Source organism: Lissotriton vulgaris, chromosome 4_1 (genome assembly GCF_964263255.1).
Source record: "Lissotriton vulgaris chromosome 4_1, aLisVul1.2, whole genome shotgun sequence".
Taxonomy (NCBI): Eukaryota; Metazoa; Chordata; class Amphibia; order Caudata; family Salamandridae; genus Lissotriton; species Lissotriton vulgaris.
Genome location: NC_141691.1, coordinates 1,451,960,674 through 1,451,981,367, shown reverse-complemented (window position 1 = coordinate 1,451,981,367; position 20,694 = coordinate 1,451,960,674).

Genomic DNA, 20,694 nt, shown 5'->3' with positions numbered 1-20,694 from the left:
CATCCTGCCCATTCTGCTAGAACTCCACTGGCTTCCCTTGCCAACTGGCACCATCCTCAAACTTAGCTGCATCCTTTACAAAGTCATAGCGACCAGCAACCCTGAATATCTGGATTTACAATATTAAAGTTACCGTCTTCAAGCCCTCATGGACAATCTCCTATATGGTAAATTTTTATTAAATGAATGCAACTGCAAAGATTACTTCTTTAATGAGGCAGATATCCTTTCCAAGAAACTGATTTGAGTTAGGGTACTCATGTAAGCTCACAAGATGTGCTATGAAAAACGCAAGGCAATTCCCCCAGGAGATTGTATTGATCCCTTAAACTTAGACTCCTGAAAATTAAAAACTGATATGTGTACTACCTTAGGGAGGACCAGTAACCAAATTGCTAAAGTTTTGAAGAAACCCTGGCATGTTCTATCAGCAGGTGAGCTCATGTACCAGCCTCCCTTTTAAATGAGGAGACAGTACGAGAGATCATTTGGTTTGGAGCCAAAAAACCTCAAAATATATTCTAACAGTAGGTCTGCCTCCTAAAAACAGCCACTTTAAATTTAGAAACTGTAATGTGCATTCTTTCACTTTCAATAACAAATTGTTCACACAAGGAGGGAACCACTCACCCTAAATGTCCATTTCAAAAACAATTTCTGTAATGTCATCTACTGTTGTTGGTACTATGTTTGGCCCATGTTGACTAATCTACACCAGCCAAACAGCACAATAGATCAAGATCCAAATCTCAAAACACCAAAGCAAAATCATTGCAAAACTTTAATTAGGCCATTGATGCATCATTTTGTAGAAGCTAAGTGTGATGAAAATTAGCTAGAATGGCAGGTAACCAATAGGATCTCTACCCCACAAGTGGGGGAGACCATACTTTGCTTTGGTGCAGAAAAGATTGCATCTGGAAAGAGAAATTGGACCCAATTGTTCAGACCTTAACAGCACAGAGGAACTGGACAGTTCATCCTTCATGTGGTATTGTTGTACTAATTTCTTATTATGTATATGATTTTTGCATCACTTATTCATTGTATATGCTGACCATATTACTTGTACAGCTACTGTCTGCAGTTTTAACTTTTTCTCAGAAGGAATGGTTCTTGAACAATGGATGTTGATTTTTTCTGCAATAATAATTCTTTGGTGTGTATTTGAAAACAGAATCCAAGGCCCATCTTTTTTTCTGTGTATTGTTTCATTTAAATTCTATGATTCTCACATTCCCTACTCCAAATATATTTTTTTGGTTTGTCACACATTTTTTACTTTATTAGACTGTTGTAATTACATGTCCCTTCTACTCAATTGGGTGGACAGACCAGTGGCATAACACAGGCCCCCGCAGCACCCCCAAGGAGTGGGGGCCCCCAAGCCCCAGGGGGCTCCCCTCTGTACAGCACTCTGGAGGGAGATCTCCCGATTGAGTCCAGAGGGAGCCCATCTAGTACCTTGCAGGGGGACCCGCCAGGTTTGTTAGACAGGGTACTCTATTGCCATTGCGATGCACTACCCTGCCCTGCAAACTCTAAATTGGACCCAAAATGATCTGATTTTATGACATGTCTGGAAGGATCTTATTAATTACGCCCATTTCCCATGATTCCAAATGTCATGAGGACCTAAATAAGAATAAGTGGGATTGAAATCAAGATATTCCCAAAAATCAAATTAAATAAAATTGAAGTTATCTCAGGGTTAGGATACAAACAAACGTGAATCCAGTCCAAGAACCCACTCTGCTCAGTTGGGTCCACAGACCTTAGTACTTCCTCACCCCATATAAATTGAAAGATGTGGGGTAGGATAGCTGACAATGTTTTCCTCTGATGTGGGCAGGTAGAGTAGGATATGCAGTAGTATATTTTCTTATTCTGATGTAAAACCACAATCACTGTCTAGGTGATACATGATGGGTCTGTTTACTACCTGATTAAATCAAAATAGCTTTACCATGTCATCTTTTGTAATACATATTTCCTACTATTTGTCAGCTTTTCACTGTGGTTAGTTTGTGGCATTGACAACACACAACACCCATTGAATGTACTGGTTGTGCATTTAATGAGATCCAAGTGATGCAGATTGCTGAGGCAGTTAAAGGATGAAGCAGATGAGGGAGCCTCTCATATGCGATGGAGGGTTGAATAAAGCTTATAAATTGGCAATCGGAGTGCGTAGTCATTTACTACATCCTTCTTAATAACTCTCTGAGAGTAAGATGTCTCATGTCGACATTCTTTTGAGCATTTTGAAACTTTAATTTAGATTTTAAAAAAATTCTTTAAAATAACTGTAGTAAATAGAAGTAATTTTTTTGAGGGCTGCAGAGGGTATCAGCTTCGGTGTTATGGTGAAAAACTGCAAGGGTAATATCTGTCCTCAAAGACTCATCCTCTGAAAATGGTACCTCAGAAGTTCTTATGCAGACTGTGTACTCTCCAGGCAAGTGCCCCTCCTCCAGTTTGGGGATTTATTAGTTGCATTTATTTATTGTATTTGTTTTAGCAGAACTAGGATTTAAATCAGAAATGTATTCCATAGCAACAATGATGGCAAATAACTCAAATGATTAAACAATGAGCAATTACTGGAATGATTTAAAGAGCCCAACATGAAATTGTAATTTGCAAGGACACAAATATATTATGTTATAATATATGGAATGGACCATACAGACATGAAATGTACATATTCACAGCAGTGCAGGCAAGGTTGAGTCAGTGTCTTCTTTCAAGTTACATAGGGTGACTATTTAATTCTATTGTAAACTTTTCTAAATAGGGAATAGTACAAATGTCTCTGGCAAGGTGTTCCAAATCATTGGCCTAGAAAGTGGAGTGACAACAATTTTAGGTGGTACAAATTGGCTTGGGCATGACTAATAGATTGAGCTTGACTGATCATAGGTTTTGTCTAGGTGTCTATTAGGATAGAGTAAAAAACAAATTTATTGTAGGAGTCCAAGCAGACAGTCCCAAGTATCCATCAAAATGAAGGGCCTAATTACTACTTTGAAGGTGTGGGATCAGGCTGCCATGCTACCTCCCCGCTCTCACACTGTCAAAGTCGACTGCCCGCCAGATTGGGAGTTTTCTCCTGGTCTGGCGGGTGGTCCTTTGGCGGTCCCAGGTGGTGAGCCTTAGAAAGGCACTGCATTGGGAATGCCAAAGCACATTCCTACATGGCAGAGACTGTGAAAGCCAGGTGCAGGAACTGGGGTGCACGCAGACAGGGGGCACAACATGTGCCCCCTGCATGCATCCCATGACCCTGAGGCACCAGGCCCCCCCTTAGTATTCTCACTTCCACACTTTTCATTGCAGGCTCACTCTGGTGGTTAGAAAACTCGTAATATGCTTGGCAGTGCCACAGCGGCACCATCGGCATATTCTGGTCCTCACACATCACTGCTGAGGGATCACGGATCAAATGGCAGTCCAATGCCAAAGCCGGTGGTCCGACTGCCGATGCAGTGGTTGCTGCACCCTGGGTTTGGCAGTCTATCAGACCGCCAAACTCACAAGCAGGACCTAAGACTCTTCATACATATTTATAACACGCACATTCCAAATCAGGCCCTGAGGAGACAGGTCAGAGAGTGTGAAAGGGACAATCACTGGAACCCTTTGCTTGCAAAAGCCCAGTCCAGCAGCTGCTAAAATAATACACTAAACAGTTGTATTTCAGTGTGGCTTAGATTATCAACGTGAAATTTTAATCCCAACAGAGTCAATGATCATGCAGTACAAATAATGGAACTCACCACCTGGAATCTACTGGGAAACATTGACCTCGGGGGAATCTGGGGTTTCCAGAAAGGTGGAACTGAGTTGAATGAAGAACAATGGGTTGTAATAACGAAGAATGAAAGGTGCAGATAATCTGATAAAACCAAGTAATCTGCAATAAAGGAGAGAAAACAAAGATGGTGCCAATGGCAGGAAGGCTGGGTGCAAATTTGAGTGAGAAGCAGGAAGCCTACTAACACACACAATTGCACGGCAATCTATTTCCTGATGAACTGGCTACTTGTACCTCCCTTGTTTATTGTGAACTGGAGAGATAACCTGTTTGGCTTCTTGGATCAGTGTCACCTTCATCAGATGAAGAGTATACTGCTGCCATGGTTAATTGGGAACGACCCTGAACCTTTCCCACATAAGCCACAATCTGTCTAGAAGTCACAGACACCTTGACGCTTTCATTAGACCTGCCTGGGCTAACCTCACTTCCCCTGTAGCTGAAAATCTAATTCTTGTTATCTCCGCCATCCATCGGAATCCGAAGAGAGACTATTGAAGTGAGCTTCTGTAATAACATTAGCTATGTGTGACACTGCTTTTTCTTGTGGAGTATGGAGGCCAAAAAAACAGATTAAATGGGGTTCATAAAGCTCTCGGTGGAAAGGTAAAGTTGGAGCACCTAAAGACCAATCACACAAGTCTCTTGGAGTGAAAGCAAAATTGTGAGGCCCAGAGATAGCTGGAGGGTGACATAGGACAAGCAGTAGATTTCTTTATAAGAGGTAGAACCACCGTCTTGGAACTACGTTAGTCTTGTGGCTTCCTATGTAACACTGGCGACGAGTTAGATGTGTGGGGACAACAGCACCATAACACCCAATTTGCTGTGCTCAGCCTAGAGCCTACTGTTCTCACGAGTGACCAGTGACTGGACCAGAAAGGGTGAGGTTGGAGCAATGCCGTACCAAGCCTTTTGAGGGATGTGCCTATGCACACTAATGCACCATTCTCTGACAGCAAATAATGCTTAAAACAATGGTGAACCCACAAAATAAGACCAGCTATCCCGCTTGAGCCCCATGTCACATCGGAGACCCAAAGCATTCTACATTTAGTGTGTCACTTCTGAAAAGTGATGGTAGGGTACATGACTCTCTAGTGGCAGTAAGCCCACATGCGCAAGTACTGGTTCCCACTTCTCCCAAGCGTATTCACTCGCAATAGTTTGAGACTGGTGGAAACTGCTATTCTTTCCAGGCAAGACTATTGTGAGAACAAGCATTGGCAGTTGGAAAATAATTCAACCTGTACAAGGTTATATTAGTGCTTTTACAATCAATTATACTACTTACCATGGCAGCAGCAAGCATTTCTCAGCCTCCTCCACCTTTTCCTAATGATAAGGGATAAACCAATTATTTTCTGAAAGCAATTGGCAAAACCATTTGAGTCATATTTGACTGCGATAGGAGGAGAAAATGTACATAGTTACGCAAACAGCACATTCTGCTACACAATTTAGGCATAGAAGGATGTAAAATATATGAAATCGTATCCCAGACGGAATACAGAGATGAAGATGATCAAAGTGATGTGTTTCAAGTTACTTTCAACAAATTGCAAAAGCATTTTTGAAAAAAAATAAATGTAGTCTTGGAAAGACATACATTTTTCACCAGAATTCAGGGCAAACCTGAAAAAGTTACATTTTACAGTGGAGCTCTAAGAGGGTTATCCAACACTTGTGACTTTGGTTCTCTGATAGACTCATTGAACATGACCAACTTGTCAGATGTACCAATAGTCCCAAGGTACAGGAGAAACTGCTTACACAGAACCTTGATCTAAGACAATCAATTGATGTAACACTGCTGAATATATGAAGGAGATGAAAGCAAGCACAGAGCAACAAGTAACTACTCCCATGGAAGTAAACACCATAAAAAAACTGGAAAATCCTTCTTCACATTAAAACGATGATTCTTGTTAGACCTGGAATCCTTGGCATGGTTACCCTTGTCTTTTTGCTTCTGCCGCCTGTATTTTTGACAATATGCTGGACTTAGTTTTTGCTGGTTTTTGAACTTGTTGCACTTTACCACTGCTGATCAGTGCTAAAGAGCAGCGCTCCCTGTGTAAATTGTGATTGGTTATCCATGATTTATCTATTTTTTATTTACTGGTAAGTTCCTAGTGAAGTGCACTGTGTGCGCCCAGGGCCTGTAAACCAAATGCTACCAGTGGGCCTGCAGCACTGATTGTGCCACCCACATGAGTAGTCCTGTAAGCATGTCTCAGGCCTTCTACTGAAGTGTCTGTATGGGCAGTTTTAAACTACCATGTTGACCTGGCCAGTGTGTCTACTTGCCAAGTCCAAACCTTCCCTTTTACTATATGTAAGGCACCCCTAAGGTAGGCCTTAGGTAGCCCCATGGGCAGGGTGCAGTGTATTTAAAAGGTAGGGCATGTGCTGGTGTGATTTACATGTCCTGATATTGAAATACTGCTAATTTAGTTTTTAACTACTACAAGGTCTATATTTCCCATAGGTTATCATCGGAACTGTCTTGTAACCCCTTACAAGTGTAACTTCTGAATGAGATGGGTAGAAGATTTAGAGTTTAGGGTTCCTGAACTCACAATTTAAAAATACATCTTTTAGCGAAGTTGTTTTTTAAATTGTGTGTTTGAAAATGCCACTTTTAGAGAGTGTGCATTTTCTTGATTTACCATTCTGTGCCTCTGCCTGCCTGTGGAATCCACATTTTGTTTAGACTGACAGTTAAGCTGTTTGCACGTTCACCCAAACAGTCACACAAAGGGAGCTGAGGTATCCCAAGCATATCCTGATGGCCCATCACCAGGCTAATGGGTCTTCCTGAGCTAGAGTGGTGGGAGAAGATGTCACTGACACCTGAATAAGGCGGTGCCTGTCCTCACACAAAGCTGTCTCCACTTCTCTGTAGTGTGTCTGGAGCCAGGTCATGGAAAGGCAGGGTTGTATGCACTGCAAAGACTTTCCTTTGAAGTTTTCCTACTTCAAAGGCAGAAACTGGAGCTGTGACACCATAACTTCAGAACACTGCTGGACTAAGAGGAGATTCTGCCCTGAATAAGAGCTGGAGAAGTTGTAAGAGGGGAATTGCCACTCTGCTTGTTGCTGTGTTGTGCCGGCCCACTGCTTACTGCTTCTGTCTTGGAGAGTCAAAGTAGTGGACTTTATTTTCCTCATCCTGCATGCTAAGGTTCTCCAAAGGCTTGTGTGTGCTTGCCTCCTGTTAAGAAGTCTCAGGCCCATCAACAACTTCACCTGCAGTCCCTGAACTCCTCTTCTGGGAGATCTGTCCTGCCAAGTGATGCCAATTCTAGTTCTGGGCCCTTGGAGGTGGCTTCTGCTGCAAGAAAGGAAGAAAATCCATGCAACGGTCTACAGCGCCTGTTTTTCCCTCTGTAAGCTTGCCAACACATCACCGTGGCGTGGCTAAAGAATTGCTGCAGCGCCTGCCATGCAACCCACAAATCGCGCAGCCCATGTCCCGAGCACCATGTCTCCGACTTCCGAGACACCCTCTCTGACTCCGACAAAGGCCCTGCTGTGTGGCTGAAGATTCGACACATCATCTGCTTATGACTGGAAAATCGATGCAGCGCCTGTTTTGTTGCTGCCACACTGACCCCAGCGTATCCAGATTTTCCACAAAATGCACCAAGGCTGCATCGATGCTGGGCGTCAGTAAGGAACTGAGGCCGCATGTCTGGCAAAACAACGCATTACCACCCCTCGCAGTAAAAAACCAACGCATTACTTACCCTCACAGTAAGAAACTGGCGCATCACTTCCTTTTACAGTAAGGAATCAATGCATCACCTCCCCTGCCTATCAGTAAGGAACTAACTCATCACTTCCTCTGGGAGCAAGGAACCAATGCATCATCTTCCCTGTGAGTAAGGAACCAAAGCGATACCTTCCCTAAGAGTAAGGAACTGACGTATCTATTTGCCTTTCTGGTGCATCAATTCCCCTGTTCTTGTTTTCATCTTTGAATTTGATGCATCCCAGGTACTTTGTGCTAAAAGTGATGCAGCAATAGTTTTCCATGACAGAATTATTTAAAAAACCTTTCAAAGTGATAACTTTGCTTATGTCTGTTGGATATTTGTCATTTTGTTCTTGTTTTAATTAGATAACGATTGGTTATTTTTCTCAACTGGTGTGGTGTCCATTTCTAGTGTTTTCACTGCGTTACTGTGTGTTTATGTGCCAATGCTTTACACATGGCCTCTGATATAAGTCTGACTACTCATCCAATGCTACCAAGGGTGTGAGCAGGAGTTATCTAAGCTATGAAATCCCCTCACCCTGACTAGAGGGAAGGGTCCCTACTTGGATAGGGTGCAAACTACTGCCACTAGATTCAAACAGATCTCACAAGCAATTCACAGTGAACGAGAATACTAAATGTTATTGTTGTGGTAATGTGGAACAACGAGCAAATTACGTACACTGCTAAGCAAGAACCTCCACATGTAAAAAATGTGTTGAAAAAAGGGCATTTTGCCAGAGTATGTAGAAATATGCAAGCCAAACAGGTACACATGGTAGACCCTAACGTTCAAGAAGAAAATAAATATATTTTTCAGGTGACTGTTGATGACAAAAATATGAAATCTTCATCTTTTTAAATTCTATTGGATAATAAACCGTTAACTGTGTTAGTTGATTCTTGCTCCCCATAGATATTGTTGGATAAGAAGATATTCGAAGGAATGTTTCCTAATAGTCATGATTTATTGTAACCACCAGATATTAAACCTGGCGATTATCCAGATTTGTGAGGCTATTATTATGCTAGCCAACTCCAATGGTTGTCCTACTGAACGGCAGGTCGGAATCTCTACGAAATTGACTACACACCAGAGAGGCTGAGACGGGGAGAAATACACACCCTCCTACTCCCGAGAAGCCGAATCCCCACAGAATGCCATCCGCTTCTGCGCACGGCTTTGATGTGTTGGCGGAAAGCCCTGGCATACACTTCATCGATTGTAGCGTACGGGGCAAACATCCCCCTACTGGAAATCCCAACACCACAAGGTAGGCTCACGGACAGAGTACTGCGCCCCTGGGAAACATCTGGGATAATGGAAGTGGGCGCCTTTTTTGGTGACAATAACCTACTAGATTATGACACCTTCTTGCAGGTCACGGGTGCCCCCCCAGACTCTACCTGCTGCATGCCACTGTCACGCACTACATCAGAACCATCTGGGTGCCACAACGACTCCAACCTGCACAACATTAACTAGTTCTTTTATTATACTACATGGGAGCAGGGGGACATTTGGTCCGCTGGCTATATACGGGGATTAGGACGCATGCAGCAATCTCGATCACGACACTTAAGAACACCTGGGTCCAAGACACAGACACAATGCTGACAGAGAAAGAGTGGCAGTTTCACGGAACGTTAAGTTCAGATTTATACAGGTGATGGTCCTGCATTGAGCATTTCTGACCCTCAAATGGCTACACAAAATGTTTCGGAATTCCCCCCACGGTTACCCACGTTGTGGAGAGGACGAGGCTGGGTTCCTCCATATGGTCTGGTCCTGTACACGAATACTAGGGTATTGTTCGGAGATGTGCCGGACACTATGGACGGTTACGCATTTGCCAGTGCCAGAATAAGCATTGCCCTGCCTACTGGGGTTTCGTAGGCTACCTAAGTCACTGAAGGCCTAGTTGAAACTCCTTGATCTGGCACTCCTACTGGCAGTCAGGGCACTAACGATGAGGTGGAAATCCCCCAGATCACCGGGGACACCCTTGTGGCAGGCGGAAGTAGTGAAATGGGGACGGCAGAGGGGATAGCCCTCCAGGGGGAGGAGGCGCGAGGTCAAAGGAAATATCCTATATCACAGGATTGGGAGGTTATGCTAATGACGCTGGAAGAAATATACCTAGTCCCGGCACCCGGGCATGGATCGCAGGGACAGTGAACAGTGTGGTGGTCAATCTGGTGAGATCTGGTAGGAACCGCATGACCTACTAAGATTCAAGACATGATAGGGTAGATATGAGTTAGAGACGATTGGGGTGAGCTCAAGAAGGATCCAGTGACCACCAGGAGACGGGAGGGGTTAGACTGTGGGAGGGGGTTGGGGGAGGAGGCGGGAAGTTGGGGGAGTTATTTTGTTTTCTTCCTACTGTATTATTGGATGAGGTAGCAGATATACTGCTGATTTGTAATAGGAGATGGGAAGATGTACCAATGCTAAAGACACTCAAAGACAATATATTACGCATCACAATGTATGTGTCTCGAAGATCACCCTGAAGTTGTAGGAAGATACGATTGGGGAACAAAAATGGAAAAGGTGGAGGATGTAAAAATATGTTGAAAAATAAATGTTTTTCTTCTGACTTGCACAGCTATGAATAAAGAGTTGTAAAAAAAAAACCTGGCGATTATAATGGGGATTTAATACCAATGGAGGGTAGGATGAAAATGAATATTTGTTTCAAATATAGAAGTACTGTCAGTAATTTGTACATCATTAGGAAAGGGTCGAATCTTCTGGGAAGGAAGCATCGGAAGGATTTGGGAATTACATTGGACAACAATGCTGATCCTGTTCTCCTTGTGAATACTTCCATGTGCAGTGAGGAAGTTTTAAGGTATTTCCCCAAGGTGTTTTTAGAAGGGTTAGGGTTATTAAAAGATTACCAGCACCGCGTTGTCACATCCATTGTACATACATTCAGACCCCTTCCTCACCCTCTACATGTACCACTCAGGGAAGAATTAGATAAACTACATTAACTTTATACAATTGAACCTATAGAATGTTCAGAGTGGTTGGCCTGGATTGTTACTGCTGCAAAATCTACAAAAGGATATATTAGGCTCTGTGTAGATCTCAGAGATTTAGTTGATTTCACATGAAGACCCCGAAAAGGAATTCAAATACTCAATGGTGGAAAAAGAAGCATTAGTTTGTTATTGGGCGGTCAAGCAATTCAACTTTTTCTTATTGAGTATTCCCTTCACCATCAGAACAGATCACAAATACAAACACCTACCTTTATGCATTCACCACGGAAGGGTCAGAGAGGACCATACCTAGAATTTCTTGGTAGGTACTTGGCCTAGAGGGATATAATTTCAGTGTACAGTAGATCACAAAACATTGTAGTTGATAACCTTTCCTGTAAACTCCTGAATGGGCGGGTAGAATAAATAGAAGAAATACTAAACGACACAGTATTGAAAGTAACTTTGTCCAGCTTTTATTCTGCTGAATGGGAATGAAGCATGTAAATAGAGGAAGACATCAAAACACTTCTTCCTTACATCCATGAAGGTTGCCCTGAAAGCAAAAGTAAATTACCTGATCATGTAACTAAATATTGGGAAGTGAGATTGGAATTGAGTGACTCAGGGAAATGTATTTGCAGAAGGTATAAAATCGCTCCCCCTCAAGCAATTAGAAAATAAATAAATCTCACGATGTTCATTATGGATGTAGCCTTACAAAAAACAAGATAAGGGCTGACTACTGGTGGCCTCATAATGATACCATGGTTGAAAATATGGTTAAGAATTGTATTAACCGTGCTATGAGTGACAAAATATTAAGCATACGTAAACCTCCACTTTCTCCTATCAAGGTTCCAGATAAACCCTCGATCCGATAAGCACTAAACATTATTGGGCCATTCAACTACAAATCCTTAAGAGAGCGATTTATGCTTGTTTTTGTTGACAATCACACACATTGGATAATAACCAAGTGTGTTTATAACTTCACCGCTGACATACTGATAGGATTTTTGAGAGATGCATTCTTCGAAGAAGGGGTACCTGAACCCCTGATTACCGATAATTAGGTTTAATTTACATTTCCTTTCAAATGCAAGATTTTCTAAAATAGCAATCTATAAAGTTCCTGAAAACTGCTCTGTATTATCCAAGAGTGAATGGCATGGGGGAATGTACGAATCATTTGATAAAAGAATGCAAGCAGAGGGCAGAAGTAAATTGAGTTCCCATTGCTAAGGCGCTCCAAGAAACCATATGGGCTTATCGCACCACTACTACCACTACCACAGGAATTGCACCATTTGTTTCACTGAAAGGTAGACATTTCAGAGCCAAGTAATGTACGAATTGATTAAAAAAGGAAAACCTTGTGGAGGTTTGTGAGGAACATGTGATGTATGAGATCCAAATACACCACAACAAATATAAAGAGAGATATGACAGAAAGAGTTGCAGTTCAATACCCAAGTTTAAGAAGGGAGATTTGGTGACGTTCAGATTATTGGGAAAAAAAGTAGATGCTAGCCATTTCTCCGACCCTATGAAGATTACACGGGTGGGGAAAAATGTAGTCACACTGGAGAATGGCCAGACCTTGGGCATGAATGAAATCTCCAATTATATGAAAGAGATGCTGTTTACTCAACTCACACAACTACTATGTACTTTCAATAAGAAAAACACAGAAGAGTTGAAAATTAAGAGGAAACGTTGGGTACCCAGATGGCACAAAGATTTTGTTTTAAAGTAGATACATGCAGGCAATATGAGTTATATTTTTATTCTGTTGATCTCTTATAAGCTTATATTGAGGTTAGTGTTCCCAATTTCTATTGATTGGTGATGTGTTGTACATTTCTTGAACAATTGTAAGTTTTTACCAGTTTATCTTTAAATCTTCTCTTCTTCTTCCCCTTCCCTCCCACCTTCCCTGGTCTTTAGTTAATGGAACAGTTGGAGGTTTATTGGTATTGCCAACATTCTAACTGGCACTTGGGTTCTGACTGGAGATTTGATGGTGGTAATAAACCTTCTTGGAACTAGAATGGTTGTGTGGTTTCCTATGTAACAGATAAGTCTAAGGTGTGAACAATATGAAGAATAGTTCAAGGAGAGGTAAGGCAGAGAAGTACGCTGAACACGGTGCCAAAAAATTGGATCTATTTTGGATCTGATTAGAGGACTGAATTCTGTTGTGCATGTTATGCAAAAGTATGAATATATAAATGAGGATAATTAAGGAATGGAGGGGCAATGGCACTGGAACTAAGGTATGGCAGGTGATGCATCACCCAAATATGTCCTGAAAGGGGGTGAAAAGGAAATGATACAAATGTCAGCAGAGTGAAGTCAATTGCTCTTACTCCTTATTTTGCAGCTCAAAGCCTTATGTTAAATGACCTTAGTGACATTCTTGCTTGAGTCCAGGAGAGGGAGAAAGGAGTAGCATTTTTGTAAATGGTCTTTCCTCCCTTAAAAACACATTTGATAACATTTCTTTCTAAAATTTACAAAAGTTTCAAAATGTATGACCAGCATCGCAAGTATACATGAAACATTTTTTCTCTTAACAAAAGATTTGTAGTAGTCTTGAGGAAAATGAAAACAAATTACTTTTATTTTGCAGTGCACAATGCAACCAGAATTTTGCATTTTGTCAGTACTGATCAACCCTCAGACCACAAAGGCATCTATTATATCACCTCTTATGTTAGAATATCCCCATACAATCTGAATTAACTACACACATGTTGGAACATTCACATTCTTTGTCGGAATACATCATGGTACGTTATGAGGTATTCTCAGTGTATGTTACGTTACAATGTCCTTTTTATTGTCATGCAACATTCCTTGAGCAGACTCTCCAGTGAGTAGCTCGCGAGCTACTGGTAGCTCTCCACTAACCTGTAAATAGCTTCCCGGTGTGCAGCTTAGCCTACTAAATTAGAAGTTTAATTAGTATGTGTATGCCAACAATGAGAGTGTGTATTCAAGCTGAAAAATTGTTTATTTTCAGAACTGATAAGCTGATATTAAAAAAATTGCTGAATAAATAGCTGAATTTCCCCAAAAATATTTAAAGCGGCTATTTGAGTGATAAATCACGTGGTACTGGGAACACTTTGTACAAATGTTATCTTGGTACCAGAGGCGATGCAGCCATGGCTGTTATGTAGTACCCATGTAGAGGAATTCCACTTTGGCAAAGCCTTTTTTACATTACTGTTGGCAACCATGCCTGATGCACTGAGGTGATTTCTAGTAGTAACCTTGCATATAGTGGCTACTAATGTAATCTTGTCGGATGTGGACAGTATTACAACCCTTATAATATTAGTAGCTCTCGTTGAGTTCAATTAAACTTAAGTTGCTCTCATTACAGAAAAGGTTGGAGACGCCTGATCTATGGTATTTGTCTTTTCAAGTGTTTGAAATATGGTAGGGTATTCACAGCAGGCACAAGAACCCACCATCTTATTTATTTAGGTATATCTTTATTGGCACTTAACTGCTGGGTGACATCTGATACCTAGACTTCCAATCATGACTGGCTACCTGATCTGATATATAGATCAAATTACCAAACAGCATTGTTGTGTGTTTATATTAGTGCATGTTCCTAGAGTAAAGGAGGGGTTTTCCTTTGAGCTTTTCTCTTAGAGGGGACATCTCTCACTCGCTTTGCTAGAGACGCATCTCTGGGCTCTCAGAAATGATAACTTTCTTAATGGAAGGTTGCTTTGCCGATTTCCTGATGTTGCTGATTTCTAGCTATACTTTCCAGCTTGATGTTCAAAGGCTTTATGCTCAAGCATCTCTCATAAGAACTCTTCATTGGGCATCTGAACGGACAGCTTATCTTATACTCATCCTAAAATAATTTAGATTAGGGAACTTCCTTGATGGACACGCTTGCAATATTATTACAATATTAACTGCAAATTTAACAAATATATTGAAATATTGTTTATTGGATTATATTAATTTCTAATGCTGATGCTTAAAAGATTCATTTTTATTGAACAAAATGATGTAAAAACGTGAGAAACTGAAAAATAAAATACTTTAATTCATACAAAACTCTATGAATCTCACTAAAAGATATCAGCAATTTATTATGTTATTGGATTGATGTAGACGATTACTCCTTTTTATTTCTCTTTGTCGATGAACAATGGTCCATACGATTAAAGGCGGGGGCTATTTAAAGATTACACCCTGAGAGTTATTTTCCTGCTAAGTTTTTGTGCTGCAGATTCATGACGTGCTGCTGCACATTCGACATAGGTACTATAACAATTGCTGTAATTGTACTAATAATTGATTGGTGTTAGTAGAACGTATTGTGCAAAGGGGAAACTATATCAGTCAAGGTGATTTTCGCTGGTCGAGATTTTGTATATGTATGTGTGATGAAGTCGGAAAATGGTAAGGTGACATTTCGTATTTGCTTCATGTATGATTGCACTACTTTGAATTTTTTAGTCGAGTAGAGAAGAGTTATTTGTTTATTGTGTTTGCAGAAAGTTGTAGATATTGTTGGCAAGAGAATTGTAAGGGAGGGTGAAACACTGCATGGAATGAAAATCTACGTCAGAGTATTCTGTGCTGGAATAGGTCAGTTGGTATGAAGTCCAGCGTTGAGATTGGTTGACGAGTCATCAAGGACAAACTGCAATAGGGTAACAAAAAGAGGTTTGTGTCAGGTTCGGAGAAAAATATTTATGTATACGGAAATATAAATGTAACAAAAACATTGATATTTTCAGAAATGATCATTGCTCATTTATTGTTGTATTTTTGCAATCATGAAATGTTTCAAACATTTTAGAATTTGATCAGAAGTGATGTACTAGTACCATTTCGGGAGGGTAAAGAGGCTACACTGGAAGGTGCGCCAGATCATTATACAGCGACAAATGTAGGGCTTCATACATGTTGATGGCTTCATCAATGGCACACGATCACTAAAAACGAAGGACCATTCAGATTTCCACAATATGGTACCCATGATTTAAAGATTATTGAACATTTGAAGGAAAAATTATATGAAATCAAGCTACCTCCTAGATCCACAAAGTACCAAGCATCAAATGCTTGGGAGCAAGCAGCTCATACCAACGTGAAAGAAATTTATCAGAATAGAGCAAAGATAGCAACAAGAAATTACACAGATGCCCAATGGGATGAAGGACAGCAGAGGTGGAGGAAAAGTGTAGTCCAGGGAGCTAGAATGTACCCAGCAATAACAACAGAAAAATCTAGAAGGAATCATAAACAGGGAAATGATGATGATGAATCTGCAAAGAAAACTGATACTGATTGCAATTATGGGGATGACATTTTAGGTGTTTTGTTATCTTCATGCCCACTACAATCTTTAGGTCCCACAACTAGTGCAGAGAGTGTTATAAACCGGTAGGGTCACAGTGGATACAGCTCTTGTTGATCCTAATATAACACAGATTGAGAGACCACTTCCAATACTGCCACCAGCAACTACACCTGTTGAAGCGGCCACTATGGTAATTGCTTCAGGTGTTGTGACTTCAAGTGTGACTGTTCCTGCATCTGTGACACATGTTGTATCAGCCCCATCCTTAGGGATTCCTGCTGCAACTGCACCAATAAATATTGCACCATATCGAAGGAGTAGCTGCCACAGGGCTTATCCCAACAGCGCAAAACTCACAGATTGTTATCTGGACGCCACCCCAAAATGTCCAATCATTGAAAGAATGGAGAAGGATTGTCTTTATGACACCTATTGTAAAGGAAAAGACAGGACTATTTAATGATGGGATTTTTCCTCCATGGTTAGAGGAGACACCTGAAAACAAAAGAAACGGGAGACACAGAGAGACTAGCTACATGTCAGGCAAGGATGAGACCTTTAGATACACCAAAATTGAAGTTGGAAGTAGAAGAGATTGTTAGACAATGTCTAGACATTTCATATTTGAATTAATATAGCGAAAATAAATGTATATATCTGTACAAGGAGATAACAAGACGCGCTGCTGCCACACACTATAATGTAACATAACTAGTGGGAAAATATGAGGTGGACCCAATTGGATGAAGAAGTGATTGTGACATGTGGTGAGGAATTAGATTGCACATTGCTGAGTTGGTAAAAAGTATTAAATAAGTGAGTGATTATGACAGATTGGAAGGCAAGTGGCAAAGAAACAATCAGATGGTACAGAAGCTAATAGTAACCACCACCAGTACTGCCAGATGAAGATGATGTTTTAACATTCTATATGAGGGATATACAAGATGGAGGGTATGTTCATTTATTGTAGAGTAGAGTAGAGATCTTGCAACATTAACGAATCCTGCCCAGTGGTATTCACAAGTTGACAGTTTTTTTAAAGATTTTGAAGGTTTTGCAGATAGACTTGAATACTTTTTTCATATTGTGGTACAGAGTAACCTATGGGCTGAATGTAAGATAGCTGTACATTGGCCACGTACTGAACCTCCAAGGGATGCGCATACATGCACACCCTCACCTTTGGTGAAGACAAAATATGATGAGGTGATTTCCTTTTTGAAAGGAAAAGTTCCAGTGAGCAATAGTGATTGGGTGAAGATCAACGGAACAACTAAAGAACCTAAGCAATCGGTGCATGCTTATTATGAACAATTGTTGCAGGTGGTTAAACAGCACAGGAGACAAGAAAATCCAGAGAAGAGAGATATGGGAAGTTTTGTGCCACAATTCGTTCTTGGGTTGCAACCAGAAGTTAATATGCACATACACCAGAATGCAATTTGTTGACAGACAAAACTCTTAGATGAGATCTTGAGATCTGCAATTTATTGTAGTGATGAGCAAGACATGAAGCAAAAGAGGCTCAACATTTTTTTTATGTTGGCTCAGACTAAGTTATCGCAAAAGGGATTTCAAAATCTGTCATATTCAGGGAATCCTGGTGGAATGCAGGGTATTGGTTAACAGAATGGAGGACAGTGATTCAACGTGGAGTGAAAGTCACTCAGGGAAGAGGTTGAGGTGTTCCAATTGGTCCAAATTCAGGAGTAGATATTGCAACACTGAAGAAACCAATTCCTTGTTGCTGTTGTAATAGGCTCTGGCATTGGAAGAGCATGTTGATAGAATCCAAAACCAAGTGGTGATGAGCAAATGCAAAGTGCCAATCAAACACAAATGCAAAATGTCCCAGTTCAGGTTTCAGTTCAACAAATGCAGATGTCAACACAGTCAGGTTCCACAAGCCCTAATTACCCCACAAAATATGGGTACTTCTATATTTAATATGAAATAGGAACCAAGAGCAAATTCTAATTATTTCAAAATCAGAACCCATTTCAATATTTCCCGATGCTGAAGAATGAGCACTTTGATTCTGAAAATTCCCAATGGTGGTGCCTGAGGCAGGAGGAAGATTGCTTATTTGGCATAGATCTATAGGTAGACCAAAGTGGACCATTTGTAGAAGGAGAGATAAAGGGTCACCAAGTGTCATTTTTCATCAACACAGGTGCTATCCATTTCACTGTTAGAACAGAGGAAGTCTCACACCTACCCTTCTTGGGTAAGTAGATCCAAGTTGTGGGCATCACAAATAAGCAAATACCTAATCCTGTTTCAAGAAAAAGTCCCTGTAAAATAGGCTCATTTTAGGTAGATCACCAAATTATGGCATGTGATTCAAGTCATGTCAATCTGCTGGGAAGGGATCCTTTTAGCAAGATAAATTGCGCTATTTACTGCACACAGATGGTGTTGAATTTTAAACACACAATGAAGATGTTGAATTTAAAATGGCTCCACAAGAAACAGCTGTAGGTTTGTATACTGTAAGAGCAGTAGAGGATTTACCTCCCGATTTCAGAGAGTCAGTTAAACCAGAAGTATGGGACACTTTAGGAAAATACATTGGACAAATAAAAGGTGTAGGACCAGTATGAATCACCATATAGCCAAATGCAGTTTGTCTGAGGTCACCCCCATATAATTTAACATCTGAAACAGTGGTTAGAATTGCTCCGGCGATTGAAGATATGCAACTATTATTGGAAGTCCTTGCAATTCGCCTATTATGGGTTTTCTGAAGCCTAACAGCAAGTATCGAATTGTACTGCACCTTTGAAGAATTAATAGTATTGTGATTTCATGTTGTCCCATGATACTGGATGCAGCAACAATATTATTTTAAATTCCATGCAATGCCATGTGGTTTACTGTTGTGGATCTTTGCCAGGCCTTTTTCTCTATCCCATTGCATCAGTTGTAGCGCTATATAAGAACGCCTATACATACATACATGAGAACAGTCAATTCTTGTTCTCATTTCTCCTCAGAGATAGATTTTTGGCAGGGACCGAGTTCCACAAGGGTATATAGAGAGCCCTTTATTCTTTATTCGGATCTTGAAAAAGAACTCTGAGACTTTACAAATGCCTTGCAATCAGTTCTTGCACAATATATTAATGACCTACTTATGGCATCAAGTACACAAGAAGCTTGTAAACAGAATACATAAGCTCTTTAAAATCATTTAGCTGAGAACGGACACAAGGTGTCCCCGGGTAAATTGCAATACTGACAAAAAGAAGTTCTATATTTGGGACATCTCATAGAAAAGGGAATACGAAAGGGGTCACAAGAGAGAATTGAGACAATATTGAAGATGAGTCCTCCCAGAACTCAGAAAGAAGTCAGAATGTGCCTTGAAATGGTGGGCTAGTGTTGACAGTTAATACCTAACTTTTTTCTAGTGGCCAAGCTTTTACTGAAGTTGATGCACAGAGATGTGCCTTATCTCATCTACAAGGGTGGCTCTGGTGGCCCTGGGCTGGGAGCGTAGGTAGGGGGCCCTGGAAGAGGGGGTCCGGGTGGGGCAGAGCCCCCTGGAGGTCAGGAGGGGGGGTCAGGGTGTTAGGAAGTGGAACAGAGCCGGAGGCCGCCAAATCCCTGCCAGGGGCCACCACGCAAATATGTGTCCTTCCTCAGAGGATTATTATATTAAGGATATATATTGGCATGGAGGCCCCTGGGGTTTGGTGCCCTGTGCAGGTGCACAGCTTGCACATGCCTAAGGCCGCCCCTGTCATCTGCTTCACATCCATGTAACAGCTATTGCTTGAAAGCGTTCCTAGGGCTGAAAGAAAGTCTCTATTGTGCCCTGCTTGATTACAGTAAAATGTTCACATTGTTTTGCAGAGAGAATGAGTGCTGCGCTTCCTCAGTGCTTACTGAGTTACATGGAGATTCGCAAAGACGTGTGCCATGTTTTCAATTACTCTTGACCATGTTGTCGCAGGACTGCCTGGCTACTTTAAAACAGTTGGGATGGTTAGTTTCAGAACTGAGAGATGTGAGAGCATAGTGATGGGACATCCTCTTACAGTGATGGTCCCCCACTCCATAGAAATATTGCTCACATGCACCACAATTCAGTATTTGACAAACATCAGACTTTCAAAATATGAAAAGTAAATTCTTGCTGCTGAAAATGTAATTTTTAAGAGGTGTCAAACACTTATACTACATTGTTACACCTGCCTGAAAATTAAGTTGATGAGGAAGAGGTTGAACATCACTGCCTGGATATTGTATATTTATGCACCAAGTTTAGACCAGACATTAAAGATGAACCCCCTAGATGAGTCCGACAATGTATTTTTTTTGGATGGCTCATGTTTGAAAGACAATGAGGGAACTTTAAAAAGACCTTATCCTATTTAGATATTTCATGAAAAGATTGAAGCCTCTTTGTATTGAGGTCCTACTTCTGCAAGTGGCGGAGCTGATCACCTTTATAAGAGCATGCAATTGTTCAACCCAATTGAAAGTGATTATATTTACGGATAGTCAGTATGGCTTTGGCGTGGTCCATGGTTTTGGGCAGTAGTGGTCACAGAGGGGATAAATGACACCATCTGGTTCTCCCATAACAAATGGTGAATATAAGTGGAAATTGTTAGAAGCTTTACAATTGCCACAATAAATTGCTTTGGTCAAATGTGTAGTACTAAGAAGTGGCTATGACTATGTTACAGTTGGGAATCGATATGCAGAAGAAGTTGCATGATATTGTGAAATTGTGGCATGCATATTTGAAGGAGAATATAT